The sequence below is a fragment of the Scyliorhinus canicula genome, chromosome 1 (genome assembly GCF_902713615.1).
Source record: "Scyliorhinus canicula chromosome 1, sScyCan1.1, whole genome shotgun sequence".
Taxonomy (NCBI): Eukaryota; Metazoa; Chordata; class Chondrichthyes; order Carcharhiniformes; family Scyliorhinidae; genus Scyliorhinus; species Scyliorhinus canicula.
The window spans coordinates 205,445,517-205,466,297 of record NC_052146.1 but is presented as its reverse complement, the minus strand read 5'-3'; the positions used below and the strand labels follow the sequence as shown (position 1 = coordinate 205,466,297).

Here is a 20,781-nt window from a genome sequence, read left to right as displayed (position 1 = left end):
AAATCCCGACAGCGCAGAAGGAGGCCATTTGGCCCATCAAGTCTGCTCCAATCCTCTGAAAAAGCACCCTACCTAGGCCCATGACACCTCCCTATCTCCGTAACCCAGTAACCCCATCAAACGTTTTTAGCCACTAAGGGGAAATTTAGCATGACCAATCCACCTAACTTGCACATCTTTGGAATGTGGGAGGAAACCGGAGCACCAGGAGGAAACACACACAGACACGGGGAGAACATGCAAACTACACAAAGATAGTCACCCAAGGCTGGAATTGAACCCGGGACCCTGGCGCTAACCACTGTGCCACCCTGCCGTCCTTTTCTAATGGAGATCAGGGGTGGTTGCTGGGGAAGGCCAAAGCCATCAATGAGGATCTGGGCAGAGGGGGGCATATCCGATCCTCCGCTCCCAGAGGGTGTGCTGAGGCAGCCTCTTGCCTCATGGAGTTTTCACTGCAACGTTTCCCCTCGATAGGCAGCAGCGTTACACATTAAATTGCGTTCTCAATTGCATGTTGGTCTCCAATTTAAAATATTAATTAAATGTGTACTGCCTCTCCGCAGAGGGACCGCAAAACATCAGTCAGCAGGTACAGCAGGTAACAAGGGAGGCAAATGGAATCTTGTCCTTTGTAGCTAAAGGGTTAGAGCAGGCATTGTCAAACTTGGGGGTGTGACCCGCGGGTGGGTCACGGACGGGTGTCGGGAGGGTCAGAGCCGTCCGTCGCGGCGCTCCCGATCACGCAAATCTGCGCGAAACAGCCGCAGCAGCCGGCTGTTAATAACGCTGGCTGCTAGTAGCCTTCAAAATGGCCTTGAACATGTAAAAAAAAAATGCAGCTGCACTGCGCATGCGTGCCAGATCATTGCCGCGCATGCGCAAAACTATGCGCATGCACGCTGATGATCGGGCACGCATGCGCAGTGTCGAGTGGACACGCACGCAATGAATAAAATATTCATTTATTTTATTGATTTTATTTTTATTTTTTTCATTTATTTTATTCATTTTTTTTTACAAGTTTTGGGGTGCTTTATTTGATAAAATTTTACAGGAAAAAAATGCAAAACTTTGGACAGATGGAGACTCCATACTTTCCGACACCGGAAGGCTTTACCTTCATCCAACAGGTTCCATTGGAGGAGCGTGTGCGAGGGCCAAAGGGACCCAAACCATTTTCTCCATTTTTGTCAGCAGCAAACAAGGTAAGAGAAAATGGTGGGTCACACAGGTCAGCCGGCGTAGGCCCCGAAGGTCAGTTGGCGTGGCTCTCAAAGGCCGGCTGGCGTGGGTCGCGAAGGTTGGCCGGGTTGAATCCCAAAGGTCAGCCAGGTTGGGTCCCGAAGGTTGGCCGGTTGGTAAAAATGGGTCCCCGGAAAAAAAGTTTGAAAAACACTGGGTTAGAGTAAAATCAGTGAAGTGTTGCTGCAACTGTCCAAGGCATTGGTGAGACCGCATCGGAAGTGATGTGTACGGTTTTAGTCCCCTTATTTAAGGAGGGGTACAGTTACATTGGAGGCAGTTCAGTGGAGGTTCCCTAGATTGATGCCAGAGACAAGGCGTTTGATTTATGATGGGTGATTGAGCAATTTAGGGCTATACTCTCTCGAGTTTAGAAGAAAGAGAGTTCTAATTGTGGTTGGTAAGATGGCAAAGAGTGCATGCTTCCTCTGGTGGAGCAATCTAGAACCAGAGATCACAGTTATACGATATGGGGTAGCAGATGAGGAGATGTTATGGCTCGATTTTCCGGCCTCGTGCACTCTCGCTCGAGCGAAACGAGACCAGGGAATAGCGGGAGAGGCCAAAAATGAGAACCGCACCAGGCGCCAACAATTTGCGATGCAACCGGCCCGCTCCCTTGAACAAAATTGGGATCTTGCCGTAGCGTGGTGAGAAACCAAATATTACCACGTAAGCCCCATTTACATACAATTAACAGGAGTCGCCCCTTATCCAATGGCCTCCCATGATTCAGCACCCTCTCCAGCAAATGGTCACGCTGGTGCCGATTAGTACTCCTTTTGAAAAACGTGAACCTAGTAGAAGGCTTCGGTGGGGAGTAGGGGAGGTGAGTAGCCATCTTTGTTCCAAGGCAAAGAGCCCGGGTGCGCTAGGCTTGCACCCAGTACTCAGCGGGGGGTGGGTGACCATTTGCTGGGGGTGGAGGACCCTCCGCATGGGTGGGCTGCATGGGAGAGGGAGGGGGATGCACTGGGGAGGGGGAGTCAACCAGGTGGCAACCGCGTGCGGCACCACCATGTGTACCTGTTCCGGGGGTAACGCTTGTCCCTGCCCGTCTGCCCCACCAACCAGTCAATCCCCACCGACCACTCATAATCCCCATCGACTGCCGAGGCCTCTGGTCGTGCAGCTGAAGGCTATTGCTAATAGGGCATAGGTAATTGTGGTTAAGTGAACACTTCACACAACCTGAGTTGATTTCCGTGGGTGGGAGGGCCATGCAGCATGTGGGAGTCATTCCCAGCATCCCAATCACCCCTTGATGCATGGATACTGTGCCTGAACATTGTGGGAGGAAACACCACACATGCAGCAGTCAACATCCGAACATTCAGGAGATTGGACATAGCTCCGGGGGGCATGTCCACGGCCGGAGTGTGGGTGAATGCCACAGGGAGGGGATCTGCGCCCGATTAAGGTGACGTTATGAGTGGATGTCTGGGGTACAGGCTCTGGGGTCTGGTGAAGGGAACCCGCTGCAACCAGGTGCGCATGGGCAGGGCATTCCAGGTTGGGGGGGGGGGTCAATGGGGGAATGGAGGGTCCAGGGATTGGCACCATTGCTGTTTGTCAGTCTACCGCCCTCTCCCAATGCCTTCCAGATATTGAACGCTATGGCAGGGACTTTGGACCCAGCAGAATTTGCAGATGCTCGAGGCAGCAGTCTATGTGCCGGGTCCTGCCCCACACACTGAGGGCCTGACGCCCATCAGGCCAGGGAGGGACCCGAAGGGCGTGCCCCACGATGGGCGAGGGTGTACAGGCACCGCTGGTCATTTGAACAGATGACGGACAGTACGTGTTGCAGGAGGTTCCGCCTCAACAAGGAGACGGTGCAGCATCTATTCCATTTCCTCGCACACTTTGCACCACATGGAGGATGGCTTCCGCTCCTGGTGGCCGTCAAGGTCACTGCAGCCCTGATCTTTTGTGCCTCGGGATCATTCCAGGGCTCGAGTGGGGACCTGTGTGGTATCTCGCAGGCCACAGCTCACAGGTGCATCTGACAGGTCATGGATGCCACGTTTGCCCAACTTTGACATGGACCAAGCCCAGCAAGATGCCCGGGTAGCAGGTTTCACCGCCGTTGACGGGATGCCACAGATCCAGGGGTTAGTGGATAGCACGCATGTTAGCCTGCGGTCACCAACCCATTTGTGGGTTCCACTCCCCCAACATACAGCTGGTGTGCGACCACCTCATGAAGATCATGCATGTAGGTCCACACTTCCCAGGTAGTGTCTACAACAGTTACATCTTGGGGCAGTCAGTCATGTCCAGCCTCTTCGAGAACCACCCCAAGATGGGCGGCTGGCTATTGGGGGATCAGGGGTACCCGTTGAGGACCTAACTAATGAAGCCAGTACGGAGTCCGGAGACCGAAGCGGAGACCCACTACTATGAGCCCCATGTGGCCTTCGGGCTATCATTGGGCCGTGGATTGGACTCCTCAAGATGCAGTTTCGTTGCCTCGACTACTCCGGTGGTGCCGTCTAGTATACCGGACAGAGGGCCGCTCGCTTTGTGGTGGTCTGCTCTGTCCTCCACAACCTCGCACAGCAATGGGGCGACGCGATGGAGCTTGGTGATGAGGAACATATGGCCACTGAGCGGGACGATGAGGTTGAGGCGGTGCTGGACCAGGAGGGGCTGGAGGACAAGCTCAGGGAGGAGCTGGAAGACCAGCCGGCGGATGCAAGACAGGCGGCACTGGAGAGGGTCCGGTAAACCTGGAGGGCCAGTGAGGCCCTCATCCTCACATGATTCACATAGGATGTGGCCTGGTCCGTCATCGCTATGTTGCCCAGTCCCCCACCACCATCTCCCACCCTCCCAGGGTCTGTGTCACATCATTCCAGACTGCTGGGACTGTGTCGGCACCAGGGCCGGCCCAAGGTACCGGCAACTCGGGCAGTCGCCCGGGGCGTCATTTGTTAGGGGGCGCCAGAGACTCGGGTCCCGCACATGCGCAGTTGGGCCGGTGCCAACCAGCGCATGCGCGATGGCCGCCCTCCCCAGGGCGGCCCCCTCCGCCCCCCTCCCCCCCCCCCCCCCCCGTCCTCCCCTCCGGCCCCCCCCTCCGGCTCCGCCCCCCCCTCCGGCCGACCCCCCGCCCCCCCGCCGCGCCCCCCCCCCGCCTCGCCCCCCCCCCCCCGCCTTGGCCCCGCCCCCCCGCCCGGCCCCCGAAGGGCGCTGAAGTTCAGCTTGCCCGGGGCGCCAGCAACCCTAGGATCGGTGCTGGTCGGCACCATCAGCGAGTCACAGTCGAGGGCAGGTGGGTGATGATAACCCGCAGAGAGCTGAGCACCAATGCTCCTCAATCCATGCCATCGTCTGAACTCTGCCTGTGTGCTCAGTGCTCGCTCACACCCATCATCTGCACATGCTGTGCCTGGGAGTGAGGGGGAGATGCCTGGGGAGCTGGGCCAAGGGTTCGGAGGTCGGCCAGCAAACATTGTGGAAGGAAGTGACAGAGGTGTCATACTGGTTGTGCAGAAGGATGTTTAATGTGGAATACAATTCCCAACACTCCCGATGGTGCCGCACAACCCCCTACCTACCGCCCCTCCCCCAGTGCCCTCAGTGATCCTCAATGTGCTTTGCCTCCCTAGCTGTACTGCTACATCTAGGGGTCTCCCTAGGATGCTCATCAGAGGTGGAGCCAGCCAGCTGCTTGCCTCGTCGCGTGGTCTTTGATGCCCCTGGCGGGCGTCCTCTGGGGCCAGAGGGCTCCGGCGCACTTGTTGGCGGCGCATGCGCAGCCGTGCCATCCTGTCCCGTGTGCTGACTCTGAAATGCGGCCTCAGCAGAGGGGTAGAACTCAGGGAAGTTAGTGGCCTCTCTCGTCACTCCATGGGGCTGGTCCAGGTTGGCACCCAGCGCCCCCTCCTCCCGCTCGGTGCCCATAGTGCCCTGGGGTTCACTTTGGGACAGAGGGGCAGCTGGTCGAGCCCCGGTTGCCCCTGCATCCTCTGGCTCTGTCTGCTTCTCATGGTCTGCACCATCATGTTGATGCCCTTGGCGATGCTCCTCAGTGACTGGGTCACGTTCTGCAGCACCTCAGCAATGCCCACCTGTGACTGGGACAAGCTCCACAGTGACTCAGCCATTCCCATCTGGTATCGGAGAACCTCATCAAGGTCAGCCTGTTACTGGGTCACATCCCCTAGTGAGTCGGACATTCTGCCGAGACCCTCAGCCATGGTCATCGCCAACTGCGTGACGCCTTGGCCACCTCCACAAATGGTGCCGATGACGTGCACCAGGCTCTCCACTGAGGTCGCCATCCGAGCAGTGTTGGCCTCAGTGCCATCTCCTGTACCCGTAGCCTCTGGGACTCCACCATGCTATGGATCTGCTGGAGTGTCGCTGACATCTCTCTCTGAATGTCCTGACTGCTCCCTCTCATTATCCATCAGTTCCAGGAATACCTCTTCCAAGGCTCAGCATCAGGCTGGGACACAGCTGGGTCCTGGGATCCAGCACACCTCCGGCTACTGGGGGGTTCCTGCCTCCACCTGATGTACATCTGCAACTGTGTGGTGCTCACCAGATTGTGCCCTGGAAGCTTGACCACTAACATTTCTCACCGAAGTGCGTGTATCTAATAATAATAATAATCTTTATTATTGTCACCAGTAGGCTTACATTACCACTGCAATGAAATTACTGGGAATATCTGCGCTGGTGGAGAGTGGGCATGACAGCTGTGACGCCCTTGATTGTGTCTTCCTCGGAGCTCCCCTCTGAGGTAGTCGCCTGGGAGGCTGGAGAGGGAGCCGGCGCCGTTGGCTGGAGGACATGCGGGGGAATGAACAAGTGGTCACTGGGAGGGATGGGTCAGTCAGTAAGTCATTAACAACTCAAGTTTGACAGTTTCTCTGGGTGGAGCCCGGTGATTCCTCACCTCTGTGACGTCCGCCAATCTCCGCATGGGTGACCCCCCTGTCCTTGGCCACCCCAGTCACCCAAAGGACCCGCTCCTCGAAGGAGGATAGGATTCTTATGTCTGGCACCCCAACGCCCGTCTGGCCCTCTCCCAGCGATTGTGGGACTGCTTTCCCTGAGGAGACACAGAGAGGGCATCGTTAGCCACATGCGTAGTTCACTGTAGTGGGGGGCGGGTATGAAGGAAGGGATGGGGGGGGGTTGAAGGGAAAGGAGGAGTGAAGGGAGGGTTGGGGGTCGCATGGAGAGTTGGGGGAGGAGTAGATGGTGGCGTGAGGGCATGACAGGTCTTGGGGGTGGGGGGGTTCAGGTTGGAGGCTTTGGTGTTTACTCACTCGTGCTCCCCGGTGTCGGCCGTTGTCCTTTCACTGGCATTGGAGGCCAGTCCTCCTGGTCACACTCCCAAAACTCACAGCCGCCACCTCATCCCAGGCAGAACTGGCTGCCCTGTGACTAACGCTCCGGGACCCTCAGGAGAACAATACATCTCTCCCGGCCTCCATTGTGTCAAGCAGCCTCCCCAAATCTGCACCCCTAAACTTGGGGCTGGTCTTCTGGGCACCATTGTTGCGAGCTGGCTGGGGTAGGCTGAGCAAGTGCTACTCAAGTGCCACTCGACCTTGTTAGTGGGGGGCTGGTGAGTGAGGTGCCGGCGAATCGGCTGGTGGAGCCTTCATTTGTGGTGAGAAGTCCATGGAGTCTCATCAAGTGGACCAATTAACTTTGAATAGTGTTGTCGGCCTCGCTGCACCTGAGCGTCATGAAGTCTGCATCATTTCCCGCTTCCTACCACACTTAGAAATCCTTCTGGAGAATCACGTCCTACTTCTCTCAAAGGGTCGTGGGTATGTGGAATTCACCACCCCAGAGTGTGGTGCATGCCGGGCTATTGAGTACATTAAAGGAGGAGATGACAGATTTTTAATTAGTAATGAGTTGTAGAGTTATGGAGAACATGCAGGAAAGTGGAGTTGAGGCTGAAATGAGATCAGCCATGATCGTATTGAATGGCGGAGCAGGCTTGAGGGGCTGAATTGCCTACTCCTGCTCCTAGTCCTTATGTTCTTATGTCAGATGTCCCAGGTCTAAAAATGGCAGTGAGCATGTGTGGGGTGCAATCTTGGGCAACCTGAGGGGCAGGGGCCACATGCAGCCCATCTGGGTTCTGAGTGCGGCCCAGGAGACATTTTGTTGATTGTTGCCCACGGGCAGGGTTGTCACATTCCGCCGATTTCCATCCGCCTAGGTTTTTCCTACCGGTATGACTGAAGTGATGTGTACATAAAGCATGGGTGAGTGAAATAATGATGGTTCCAGCTGGTTACTGCAACCATTGTCCCGTGTACCAACAATTAAATCCAAAATTCTTATTTTGAGCAATGCCAAAGATTTGCACAGCCAATTGTTAAAGGAACCAGCTATAAACTTACTTTCAATATCTGGCAGACCAGTGGGGGCAATTTGAATGAGTGCCACCTCATCAACATCAGACAGCAATCTTGAAAAACGTCTCTCCACAATTGCCTGCAATTTTAACCATTTAACAGACAAGCATCACCTGGTTTCCAAAAGCTTTCACCACTCCAATTCATTTCCACTAACTATAGACGATCTCCGGTGGCTTTGTGTCTGTCCCTTCGCTATTTACATGTCTCCAACTTCTCCAATTATTACTCACTTTCCATCGGTATTTTAGTCTTCCAGATTTTCTGCCACCCTATCTCTGTACATGTTGCACATTCATAGTTGTTTTTGAGTGTCTCTGAGTTCATGTAGTTCTGTCGCTCTTTGTCGAAGCCCCTCCATGATTATGTCTTTGTCTCTCATGCCGTGTCCACCTTCTTCTTTTTCGCGTTACATGTACCAGCTGCAACAACATCACTGACATATCGCATGCCTCTCACCGAAGCTGGGAGATGAACAATTCCCAGAGTTCGTGCATCCAAACTCGCAAAAGCTGATCAATTGTTTCGATATGACTGGCAGCCCCAAAATTTAAAAAAAGTCCTAAATGCAGCATCTAAGAAATACAAAGGCACAATATACGGCAATGATAAAGGTTGGGGGGTGGGGGGGGGGGGGGGGGGTGTTGCTGTGAATCTCAGATTGATTTTCTAGTGGAATTAGCAACCTGTCATTCTTCCCCAGGGCTCCATGCAGGAGAACTCCTCTGCCCCTGGCCAACATTGGTAACGTTGGGCTTATCGAAGGCACTGGTTCAGGATCAATAGGGTTGTCAACTCCAATTGAGTGCATTCCAGGAGAGGCCGATGGAAGTGATGTCAGGGGAAGATGGTATAAGTGAGGTCACAGCACAGACTACTTAAGCCAAATGGCTTCTCTCTGTGTGCTGTATGTGTTATACAGTCGAATGTAATACATGTGAGGCTGACAGCTTCAAAGACACAACGGGAAGCAGCTACAGGGATCTACTCCATCGAGCTTCTGATAGTTACGCGACCACCGAGTGGTCCGCGTTCAACTTCTTAGAGGGACAAGTGGCATACAGCCACACAAGATTGAGCAAGCTGCTCACCTGGTCTCGAGTCATATTGGCTAGTTTCCATTGACAGCGAACACTGATTCAGTGTGACACTGAGCGAGGGGGAATGGATCTGCCTCTACAATGTCCCACTACGCAGTCTGAACAATTCCTATCCTATCTAGCTATATCACAGCCTGGCATAGCAACTGCTCGGCCCAAGACCGTAAGAAACTACAGTGAACACAGCCCAGTCCATCAAGTGAACCTGCCTCCAATCCAGTGACTCTGTCTACACCTCCCGCTGCCTTGGGAAAGCGGGTAGCATAATCAAAGACCCTTCCCATCCGGTTTATTCTCTCTTTCAACCTCTTCAATTGGGCAGGAGATACAAATATCTGTGAACACACACCAATAGATTCAAAAACAACTTCTTCCCTGCTGCTACCAGACTCCAGAATGACCCTCGTATGGACTGAACTGATCTCTCTCCACATCTTCTCTACTGAGTAGCACTACATTCCATATGCTTCACCCGATGCCTGTGTCTATGTATTTACATTGTATATTTATTGTACGTTCTATGTTTTTTTCATGTATGGAACGATCTGCCTGGACTGTACGCAGAACAATACTTTTCACTGCACCTCGGTACATATGACAATAAATTTAAATCTAATTCCTTTCCCTGCCCGGTACTCTTGTGGGACAGAAATCCGCAGTTCCCCTGGTTGGCACCAAATAAATCCGACACCAACTAATAACATTATTAACACTTTAATCAGTACACCGGCATCTGGTCAATCTCAGCCGAGCCTAATCTTGGCTCATAATCAATACGCTTTCCTCCACCTCTGCAGCTCAAGCGGGCATCTGACTGGAGCATTGAACGTGTGGTCTGTACAGGCCGCTCAGGTGTTTCTGTCAGCTGGACTCTGCTGATGCCGGGTCAGGTTTTTCCCTGTGTGTGTGTGGGGGTGGGCGGGTGGTAGGGAGTAGGTTCCTGGTGCAGGGAAGATCAGGCTGTCCTTGAGCACGAGCTGCGATCGGCTTGCAACCAGGCCTGGCCATTTGGAGGGTCAGATGGTAACCAAGCGAGGGGTTGTGATTGGCTGGTGGCCGTTCTTGGTCACCCCTGTTAGTTGCTGATGTGCACCCAGAATGCTTTGTTTTGCCACGGAGAGATTGAGGTTGATTCCAGGGCGGGGAATGGGGGGGATGGGACACGGCAGACATCCGGAATTCATGGAAGAGTTGGGAGCCCAAAAGATCAAGGCCTGGACTCCTAAAGAACAACAATGATGCTGACGATGTGGATGGCAACAGAAAGTTGAAATTACATGTGTGTCCATTTAATAAGATACATACTAAAAAAAACAGTTGAGAAGTATTAAATAGGTGACATTGTTTGAGGTTAGGTTGAGTGGCGTGACTATGTGCGAATAAGACAGGAGACCTGTGCACTAGGCCATTGTATTGTTAGTTGGCTGGCTGACTGAGATTAATAGTGAAGCATTTGAAGAAACATTGTAGCAAGTGGTTCATTCAAAGGTTTATTGACACGCACTTCACAGAATCATAGAAAAATACAGTGCAGAAAAGGCCCATCGGCCCATCGAGTCTGCACCGCCGCATGAAAGGCACCTAATCTGCCAATTCTAATCCCATTTGCCAGCACTTGGCCCATTGTCTTGAATGTTAAGACTTGCCAAGTGCTCATCCAGGTACTTTTTAAAGGATGCGAGGCAACCCGCCTCAACTGCCCTCCCAAGTAGTGCGTTCCAGACCATCACCACCCTCTGGGTAAAAGGTTTTTCCTCAAATAGCCCCTGAACCTCCTGCCCCTCACCTTGAACCTGTGTCCCCTTGTATCCGACCCTTCAACTAAGGGGAACAGCTGTTCCCTATCCACCCTGTTCATGTCCCTCATAACTTTGTACACCTCGATCAGGTCGCCTCTGCCTTCACTGCTTCAGCGAAAACAACCCAAAACTATCCAACCTCTCTTCATGACTAAAATGTTCCAGCCCAGGCAACATCCAGGTCCAACACATCACACCCACACCAGTGCAATCACATCCTTCCTATAATGTGGTGACCATAACTGCACACAGCACTCCAGCTGTGGCCTCACCAGTGCTCCATATACCTTTTTCATCATCCTATTCACCTGCCCTTCTGCCTTCAGAGATCTATTTACAAACACGCCCAGGTCTCTTTGTTCCTCAGGACTTCCCAGTGTTCACTGATATTCATTGAATATTTTCTTGTCAAATTGCTCCTTCCAAAGTGTAACACCTCACACTTTTCAGGATTAAATTCCATTTGCCACTTTAATACCCATTTGACCATCCCGTCTATGTCTTCCTCTAACCCAAGGCTCTCAGTCTCACTGTTAACCACTCGGCCTATCTTTGTGTCATCCGCAAACTTACTGATCCCACCCCCACACAGTCATCTAAGTAATTTATATAAATGATGAATAATAGGGGACTCAGCACAGATCCCTATGGTACGCCACTGGACACTGGCTTCCAGTCACTAAAACAGCCGTCTGTCATCACCCTCTCTTTCCGACAGCTCAGTCAGCTTTGAATCCATCTTATCAAGTTTCCCTGTATCCCATGTGCATTTGCCTCCTTGATAAGTCTCCCATGTGGGACCTTGTCAAATGCTTTGCTGAAATCCATACATCAACTACACTACTCTCATCTACTCACTTAGTCAGATGCTCAATGTCCTCTGACTCCACCCACAGCTTCCCCCCTTGGTCCCTAATAGACCCTACATTTTCCCTGGTTATCATCTATCCATTGATATACTTATAGGATACCTTGGGATTTTTCCTACTTTTACCAGCTAGACATTTCTCATATCCCCTCTTTGCTCTCCTAATTACTTTCTTAAGTTCCATCCTGCACTTCCTTATCTCCACTAATGCCTCTGCTGATTTGCTCCTCTTGTATTTATTAAAAGCCTCTCTCTTCCTTCTCATTATATCCTGAATATCTCTGGTCATCCATGGTTCTCTGGGCTTGTTACTACTTCCTATTACCCTAGAGGGGACATGTTGGGCTTGTACCTTCCCATTTCCATTTTGAACCCCCTGCGCCTCACACCCAATATTGCTCTTCTGTAGATCTCCCCACCAATAACTTGTTCCAATCTACCTTGGTCAAATCCTGCCTTATTTTACTAAAGTCTGCTCTCCCCCCATCCAAGACCTTTTTCTGCAATTTGTCTCTTTCCTTGCCCATAACAAACTAAATTGCACCATGTTGTGGTCACTATCACAAAAACGCTCCCCCCACCATCACATCAACCACCTGTCTGGCTTCATTCCCCAGAATTAGATCCAGCACTGCACCATCCCTTGTTGGACCCTCCACATTTGAGCTAAAAAGTTCTCTGGTATACGTTTTACAAACTCTGCTCCACCTAAGCCCTTAACACAATGATTATCCCAGTTAATGTTGGGAAAGTTGAAATCACCCACAATAATTATCCTTTTATTATCTTTACACACTTCCGCAAATTGTGCACATATTTGCTCCACAATTTCCCGCTAACTATCTGGGGGTCTATAATAAACACTGAGCAATGTGGCTGTCCCTTTTTTATTCCTAAACTCTACCCACAAAGCTTCATTTAAAAAAAAGTTTAGAGTACCCAATTCATTTTTTACAATTGAGGGGCAATTTAGCGTTGCCAATCCAACTACCCTGCACATTTTTGGATTGTGGGGGCGAAACCCACGCAAACACGGGGAGAATGTGCAAACTCCACATGGACAGTGACCCAGAGCCGGCATCGAACCTGGGACCTCGGCGCTGTGAGGCAACAGGGCTAACCCACTGTGCCATCGTGCTGCCCTCACAAAGCTTCATTTAACGCCACCTCCAAGATATCATCTCTCCTTACTGCAGTAATTGACTCCTTAACTAATAGTGCAATGCCACCCCCACCTTTTGCCCCCTCCCCGGCCCTCCTGGTGTTTCTGTATCCCGAGATGTTAAGCTGCCAATCCTGCCCCTCCGTCAACCACGTCTCCGTGATGGCTACGATATCATAATTCCACGTGTCAACCCTCACTCTTAACTCATCCGTTTTACCTGTAATACTACGGGCATTAAAGTAGAGGCCATTCAGCTTGTATTACTCTCCTTACACTTACTACCGCTGTATTCCCTCTGATTTGATTGTTTTTCTGTGATACACCGTGTCCCTATTCTGCTATCAGTCTGCACCCCTCCCCTTGCTGTATTAAGTTAAACTCCTCCCAATAGCACCAGCAAATCCATTACCCACTAGCAAGGATGTTAATCCCGCTTTAGTTCATATGTAGACCACCCTGCTTGTATAGGCCCCACCTTCCCCAGAAAGGGACCCAATGGTCCAGGAATCTAAAACCCTACTTCCTGCACCAACTTGTGACATTATGCATAATGTCTCGCACATTAATGGTTAATGTAATATTGTATTCTACCACCAGATGGCGTTGGGGAGCAGACCTATAAAAAGGAATGCCTTTCAGACGTCTGGGAGAAGGTGGAGAAGGCGGGATAAGGTTAAAGAGAGTAGGAGGAGAGCAGAGAACAAATAGAGATAGTGTGTGTGAGATAGGTATTAGTATAGTGTAGATTGTAATTATAGTTTATAATATTGCTAGCTTTAGGAACAGTGATCGAACTGTATAATAAGTAGTGCAATAAAATTTAGCTGGTTAAATTTACTTAGCTTGGTGGTCTTTGTGTACACTAGTCCAGAATCCATCCTGAGTATTAGCAAGACAAAGAACATCACACAACTCTTAACCCATCTCTTGTTACATGTTTTTTGTATGTTTTTTGCGACGGAGAGATCAAATGTAAGTACTCCAACCACTTCAACAGTAACACCGTTTGCCATTAAAATAATCACACTCATAATCAGAAATTGGGGGAACAAAAGATGAACTGGCTTGTGTAAACATTTGGCCAAATAATAACAACATTCAATCACCAATATGTTCAAGAGGATCACCATTAGTGCACTTCAACCTTTGAAAAACAGCCCTAAAAGCTCTCAAATGACATCTCGCTTTAGATTCAGACTAATAATTATTTTATTTGTTCATTACGCAGGACACTAGGCTTGAAGCAGTCATTGATTACTTTGATCGGGTCTTCATTGAGTCATTCGGGGTCACTGGTCACAATGCTCTCTAACATCGTGCTACAGAAAGAAAGGAATTGCCTACTTCACTATTTTGTCAAGGGCCAGAATCCTAAATACTCTGGGAACAGAATTTTATGTTGCTCGAGCCGGTATGTGCCTGCCCCAGAATCCTATGAAATTGTGTGAGATGGCGTCAGGGCGTGTGTCCCGGCGTTACGCACTCACAAAATACTTCAGTCGACGGGCATGCCCGAGAGTTGGCAGTGCACCCGCCAACAATCAACTGGCAATTTAACCCACTGAGGACCCATCTGCTTTTAGTTTATCAGGCGGGTTGATTGACCAGGCAGCCTTTACCTTTTAATCGCAGCCTGGATCCAGGGCAGGATGAACTGCCCAGGCTGAAATAAAATTCACAAATGTGTCTGGGGACTGAGGTGTGTGTGTGAGTGTGCTGCCTAAACACTCGTAGCATAGATTTAACGCTGATATTTATTTTTCACAGGTCAGCAACTCCCTGAGACCGTTCCACAGAGGCTGTCTCCCTGAGGGAGCACATTCGAAATGCCAACCCGCACTCCCTGTGTTCTTGGCACACGTTGTCTTCCGACCCTCCCCAGCAGTGCTGATCCTTTCATAGAGTGTGTTTCACACTGTGAGATACCCTCAATCACGACACAGGAGAGAAGATAGATGATTCAAAGGCTTTAATCATCTGAGAACTGTACAGCAGCCGAGAAGTGTGCTCATCACATGCTGCCGAGTGAGTCCCATCCTATATACCGTTTCCTGGGGGCGGAGCCAGAGGCGGAGTCCCCCAGGGTTCCAAGCCCGGTCTTAAAGGGCCAACGCATTAAAGGTAAGGTACCATTATAGCAGCTACTGATAACATTCATCACACACTGGATGACCTTTAATTGGTCAGCAAGGGTGGAATTATGCTTCGGGCCGACTGCGGCTGGGAATGCGTTTCATATCTGTGTCTGGGCTGGCTGAGTGTGCGCGCACGTTGGGCAAAAAATTCAAGCCTCTGGAATGTTCCAACATGCTTTGTGCAAACGTTCTCCATCAGCACCCCCTCCTCCCCCCCCTCACATCTCCTGAAAGCATCAACTTGTCATCGGATGCTGTTTGATAAATATCTCCATTATTTCACTGAGGTAAATGTTCTTCATGTGTGAGCCTACACATTGAGTTTGAGCAGGCGGTTCTAATACAGAAGACATCACACCCATACCCAATCTTGCTTTAATTCGAGAACTGCACACATTACAGTATTGGGTTATTGCTATGCAGTAAAGAACGGGAATGTGGATTTTCCCGGTGGTGCCGAGGTCAATGGTCGTGAAATCAACATACTGAGATATTTTCTGCAGTTATGTATTCGTAACAATCTCAACCACAACCATGTTATTATCGAATGTCTCCCTCACGTTGGCCAGGGTTCCACTGAGGAAGATCAGCCCATGAGGCCCTGATGAGCAGCACTTTATTAAAGGATTCTTAATGTTAATTGAGCATGGTAGTGTATTGCTCGGTGTATTACTGAGCCATGCTGAATTAGAACTACAAGGTTCATTTCCCAATTCCATGCTCAGGAAGTCATCTCAGCTGGACCATCAATGGGACCTTGGAGGTTGGGGAGGGGGCTGGTGAGGAGTGTTTGGAAAGACGAGGACACAGGTAAGTAAGGGGGGGAAAAAAATCAGTCAATTTTCCTACTCCAGCATTCTGAACTAAGCCCGACTGAATAACATCTTTAGATCCTTTAAGCAAAGTCCAGGCCCCAGGTTGCCTTCTCGCATAGAGCCATAAAGTCGTAGCATAGAATCCCTACAGTGCAGAAAGAGGCCATTTGGCCCATGGAGTCAGCCCGACTCTTTGAAAGAAGGGCCTACCGAGGCCCACTCCCCTGCCCTATCCCCGTAACCCTGTAACCCTACCTGACCAACACATATTTGGACACGAAGGGGCAATTTGGCAAAGCCAATGCACCTGACCTGCACATCTTTGGATTGTGGGAGGAAACAGGAGCATCCGGAGGAAACTCATACGGACAACTCATACATGCAACCTCAACACAAATAGTCATCCAAGGTCGGAATTGAACCCAGGTCCCTGGTGCTGTGAGACAGCAGTGCCAATGTGCCGCCCTTAGTGAAACCTAGCCGTGCACCCTAAACACTGCAGTTCCCGGACTTAACTAACTGCAAGCATCCTTGTGCCAATGATGGGGGAGTGGCGGGCAGCAAGAGGTTCACTCGCCACCTATGGCCTTGCACTAGAAATGACGAAGATGTTAATCAGAGGCCTGGAAGTGAGGATCTATCTGCTCACATACCCCCACCGGATTGCTGTGTGTTCCAACTGGCTTCCAGCAAACCACTCCTTATTATATCATCGCTTATATGCAAATACTCTATTCACCTATAACAAATTTGTGAAATAAACAGGGAACTTTTGCAATTCAGATCACCGGGTGCCACATTTACATTTCAATGACTAAAGCCTGTTAACCATCAGGACAGTCATCACTGCCAATAATGCTTCTACATTGTTCTCACAAACAATAACCTAACTAGCTTCCACTTCCATAGGTCACACAGTATATCATTGTTATGAGCGTAATTCAAAAACATTACATATAACATTGACTTGGAAATCTCCAGGCTCTGCTCGCCGCTGGAAATGTCGCAGGCGGGATGGAGAATTCAACGGACAAGCAAAAATCCATTGACCTCGATTGGGTACTCCAATTCCCAGGAAGGTCGTGGCCGGATAATACCGCCCTGAGAAACAACAATGGTTAATGATATCACTTCCATCCTCATGCATTACCACTTGGCAATATAATAGCATGTGTGTTTCTCTATGTAGAACTACAAGCAACAGTCCACGATGAGTTACATGCGCCAATATGATAAATAATGGAGTTACTTCACTGTCACTTGAGTTTTGGAAAACTGCTAGCAATAATACTGTGGGCGGAATTCTCCGCTCCCCACGTGGCGTGGGAGAATTGTGGGAGGGTCTCCCGACATTTTTTACGACCCCCTGGTGCCCCCAGCGATTCACCCCCCCCCCCCCCCCCCCCCCCCCCCCCCCCGGCTCAGAAAAAACGCCGATCGCCGTTTTACACGGCGAACGGTGATTCTCCAAGCCCAATGGGTCGAGCGGCCGGCCCTTCACGCCCGTTTCACCACGGCACCAACCACACCTGGTCACTGCATTCGTGAAACGGGCGGCAGTTGCCCGTTTGGGGAATGTAGGGGCCCGATTTGGACGGGAGCACCGCGACTGCGCTCGGGAGGGCACTGGCCCGTGATCGGTGCCCACCGATCGTCAGGCCAGCGTCCAAAACGGACGCACTCTTTCCCCTCTGCCACCCGGCAAGATCAAGCCGCCACGTCTTGCCGGGCGGCGGTGGACAAAGACGGCACTGCGCCTGCGCGGGTTCGTGCCGTCTGCCCACTGATGTCATCCGCGCATGCGTGGGTTGGAACCGGCAACCCACGCATGCGCGGATGACATCTGAAAAGCGCCGTTTCCGCGTCATTTCCGGCGCAACGAGGTCGCGTCCGGTAACGACGGGGGCCCGCTCCTAGCCCCCCGGGTGGGGGTGAATTAGGTGCGGGGAGCGGGCCCCGAGGCCGTCGTGAAACTCGGCCGATTTCATGACGGCCATCCCAATTTTTAGCGGGAGCGGAGAATACCGCCCTGTAACTTTCTTTGCATACGTTGGGCGCAATTATCCGGCCTTGTTACGTGCTCGTTCAAGCGGGAGAGCCAGAAAATGGGAACCGCGGCAAGTGCCACACAGTTTGCAATGCAACCGGCCTGCTCCCATAGGCAAAATCTGGATCTCGCCATAGTCCGGCGAGAAACCAATTAACACCATTTTATCTCCATTTCCATACAATTAACGGGAACAACCCCATATCCAACAGGCTCCCATGATCCAGCCGCCTCACCAGCAAGTGGTCACGCTGGCACCAATTAGTACTCCTTTTTAAAAATGTGAACCGGGCGGAAGGGCTTCTGTGGGGAGTCGAGGAGGTGACCTTTACTCAGAGGCAAAGAGCCCGGGGTCGGGAATGCTGGACTTGCCACCCCAGAGCCCAGAACCCTGGCTGGGAGTGGGGGACCCTCCTGAGGGCTGGGTCGCCATGGGAGGGTGGGGGAGAGGCGTTGGGGCGGGGTAACCTCTGGGCAACTGCATGCTCCAGCATGCCGACCCCTGGATCGTGTGTACCTGTTCTTGGGGGGCAACCCTTGTCCCTGCTCATCTGACCCACCGACCACCCATAACCCCCACCAACTGCGGAGGCCTCTGGCCCTGCAGCTGAAGACTATTGTTCAGAGGGAATTGAGCACCGTGGTTAAGTGAGCACTTCATACAACCCAAGTGGATCCCCGTGGGTGGGCGGGCTATGTAGCATGTGGAGTCATTGCCTAGCATCCCAATCAGACCGCGATGCCTGGTCACTGTGCTTGAACACTGCGGTGGCAACACTACACATGCAACAGCCAACTTCCGAACACCTAGGGGACGGGACACAGCTCCGGGGACATGTCCACGGCCAGAGGTCTGGTGAATGCCACCGCGGGGGGGGGGGGGGGGGATGCCTGGAGAGATGGGCCAAGGATGATCGGAGGTCAGCTAGCATTGCAGAAGAAAGTGATAGAGGCACCATACTAGTTGTGCACATGGGTATTTTTTGTATATTACAATTCCCTGCCCTCCCAATGTTGCTGCCCCCTTCCCACCCCCCTCACCACCTACCTGCCCCCTCCCCCAGTACCCTCAGAAACCCTTGATGAGCTCGGCCCTCCTAGCTCTACCACTACGTCTAGGTGTGTCCAAAAGATGCACATCTGAGGTGGAGTCAGCCAGTGGCTTGCGATGTACAATGGCATTCGATGCCCCTGGCGGGCGCTCTCTGGTGGTCCTGAGGCTGGAGGGCTCCGGCACATTTGTTGGTGGCACATGCACAGCCGTGCCACCCCGTCCCGTGTGCTGGCTGTGGGACGTAGCTTCATCAGAGGGGTGAAACTTGGGGGAGCTGGTGCCACCGTCGGCACTCCATGGGACGGGTCTGGGTTGGCACCCAGCACCCCCTGCTCCCGCCCAGTGTCCATAGGGCCCTGGGGTTCACTCTGAGATGGTGGGGTAGCTAGTTTGAGCCCCAGTTGCCCCTGCATCATCTGGCCCTGCCAGCCCTGGCGGTTTGCCATGGTCTGCACCATCATATCAATGCCCTCGACAATGCTCCTCAGGACTGGGACATGCTCTGCAGTGCCTTGGCAATGCTCACCTGTGACAGGGACAAGCTCCGCAGCATCTTGGCCATGCCCATCTGAGGTCATGTCCTGCAGAACCTCATCAAGGTCAGCCTAGTACTGGGTCACACCCCCCAGTGACGCGGACATTCTGTCGAGACTCTCAGTTAAGGCCGTCATGGACTAAGCGACACCTTGTACACCTTCACTAATGGTAACGACGATGTCCACCAGGCTCTTCACTGCAGTCACCAGTCTAGCAGTGTTGGCCTCGATGTGACGCTTTTCTGGCGACACCTCCTGCACCCAACGCCTCTCGGACTTCTCCAAGCAGCTATGGGTCTGCTTGAATGACGCTGATATCTCCCTCTGAATGTCCTGGCTGCACCCTAATGTCTCCGTCAGCTCCGGGATGACCTCTTCCACAGGCTCAGCATCAGGCTGGGACCCAGCTGGGTCCAGGGATCCAGCAGCCTTCCGATTGCTGTCTCGCCTGGGGGCTCCTGCCTCCACCTGATGTGCATCAACAGCAGTGCGGTGCTCACCAGATTGTGCCCCAGATGCCTGACCACTAACATTTCCCAAAGAGGTCCATGTATCTGCGCTGGTGGAGGGTGGGGTTGACAGCTGGGACGCGACTATTACAGTGGCATCCTCGCGGCTTTCCTCCAACGTGGTCTCATGGGACACTGGAGAGGGTGCCATCTGGGATGGTGCCATCACTATCGGCTGGAGGATCTGTGGGAGAATGGACGTATGGTCAGTGGGAGGAATGGGTCGATCAGTAAGGCAATAACGTATATGTGACAGGTCCTCCGGGTGGAGGCCAGTGGTTACTCATCTCTGCGGCGGTTGCCAGTCTCTGCGTGGGTGACCGCTCTAACCTCGGCCACACCAGTCACCTCCGGGGCACACGCCTCAAAGGTGGTGAGGATTTGGATATCCGGCACACCACCGCTAGGCTGGAACCTCTTCCGGCGATTGTGGGAGAGCTTTTTCTGAGGAGTCACAGAGAGGGCATCGTTAGCCACATGCATGGTTCACAGTGGTGGGAGGGGGGTATGAAGGTATGGCTGGGTAGGGGGGGGGGGTGAAAGGGGAGGAGGATGAAAGAAGGGTTGGGGGTCGCATGGAGAGTTTGGGGGTGGATGCTCCCATGGGGGCGGAAAGGTCTTGTGGGGGGAGGGAGGGAGGGCCACTGGTGTCTACTCACCCGTGCTGCCCAGTGTAGGTCATTGAGGCCATTGACCTTTTTGCTGCATTGAAGGCGCTCATAGCCTCCGCCACCTCGTCCCAGGTAGCACTGGCTGCCCTATGGCTGACCCTCCTGAACTCTCGATGAGAGGACATCCCTCCTGGCTTCCACAACATCCAGCAGACCCCCTCGGCCAAACTCTCCGACTCTTGGGGCCTGTCTCCTGGGCACCATTGTTGTGAGCTGGCTGGGTTTGGCTGAGCAAGTGCTGCTTAAATGCTGCTCGACCTTGTTAGCGGGGGGCTGGCGAGCGAAGTGCCGGTGAATCAGCTGATGAGCTGCCTGTGAAACGTCGTTAAGTGGACCAATTAACGTTGAATAGCGTTGCCGGCCTCATTGGGCCGAGCGTTGGGAAGCTCAAGGCAATTTCCGCTCGCTACAACACTTTGCAATTTTTCTGGAGAATTGCGCC

The 20,781-nt window shown here is 52.2% G+C and overlaps 1 protein-coding gene across 3 annotated transcripts in view; it reads right to left on the bottom strand.

The window, feature by feature from the left end:
- Window positions 1–20,781, bottom strand: part of LOC119971165 (1-phosphatidylinositol 4,5-bisphosphate phosphodiesterase beta-1) — a 983,652-nt gene that overhangs the window by 285,871 nt on the left and 677,000 nt on the right. The window lies entirely within an intron of this gene.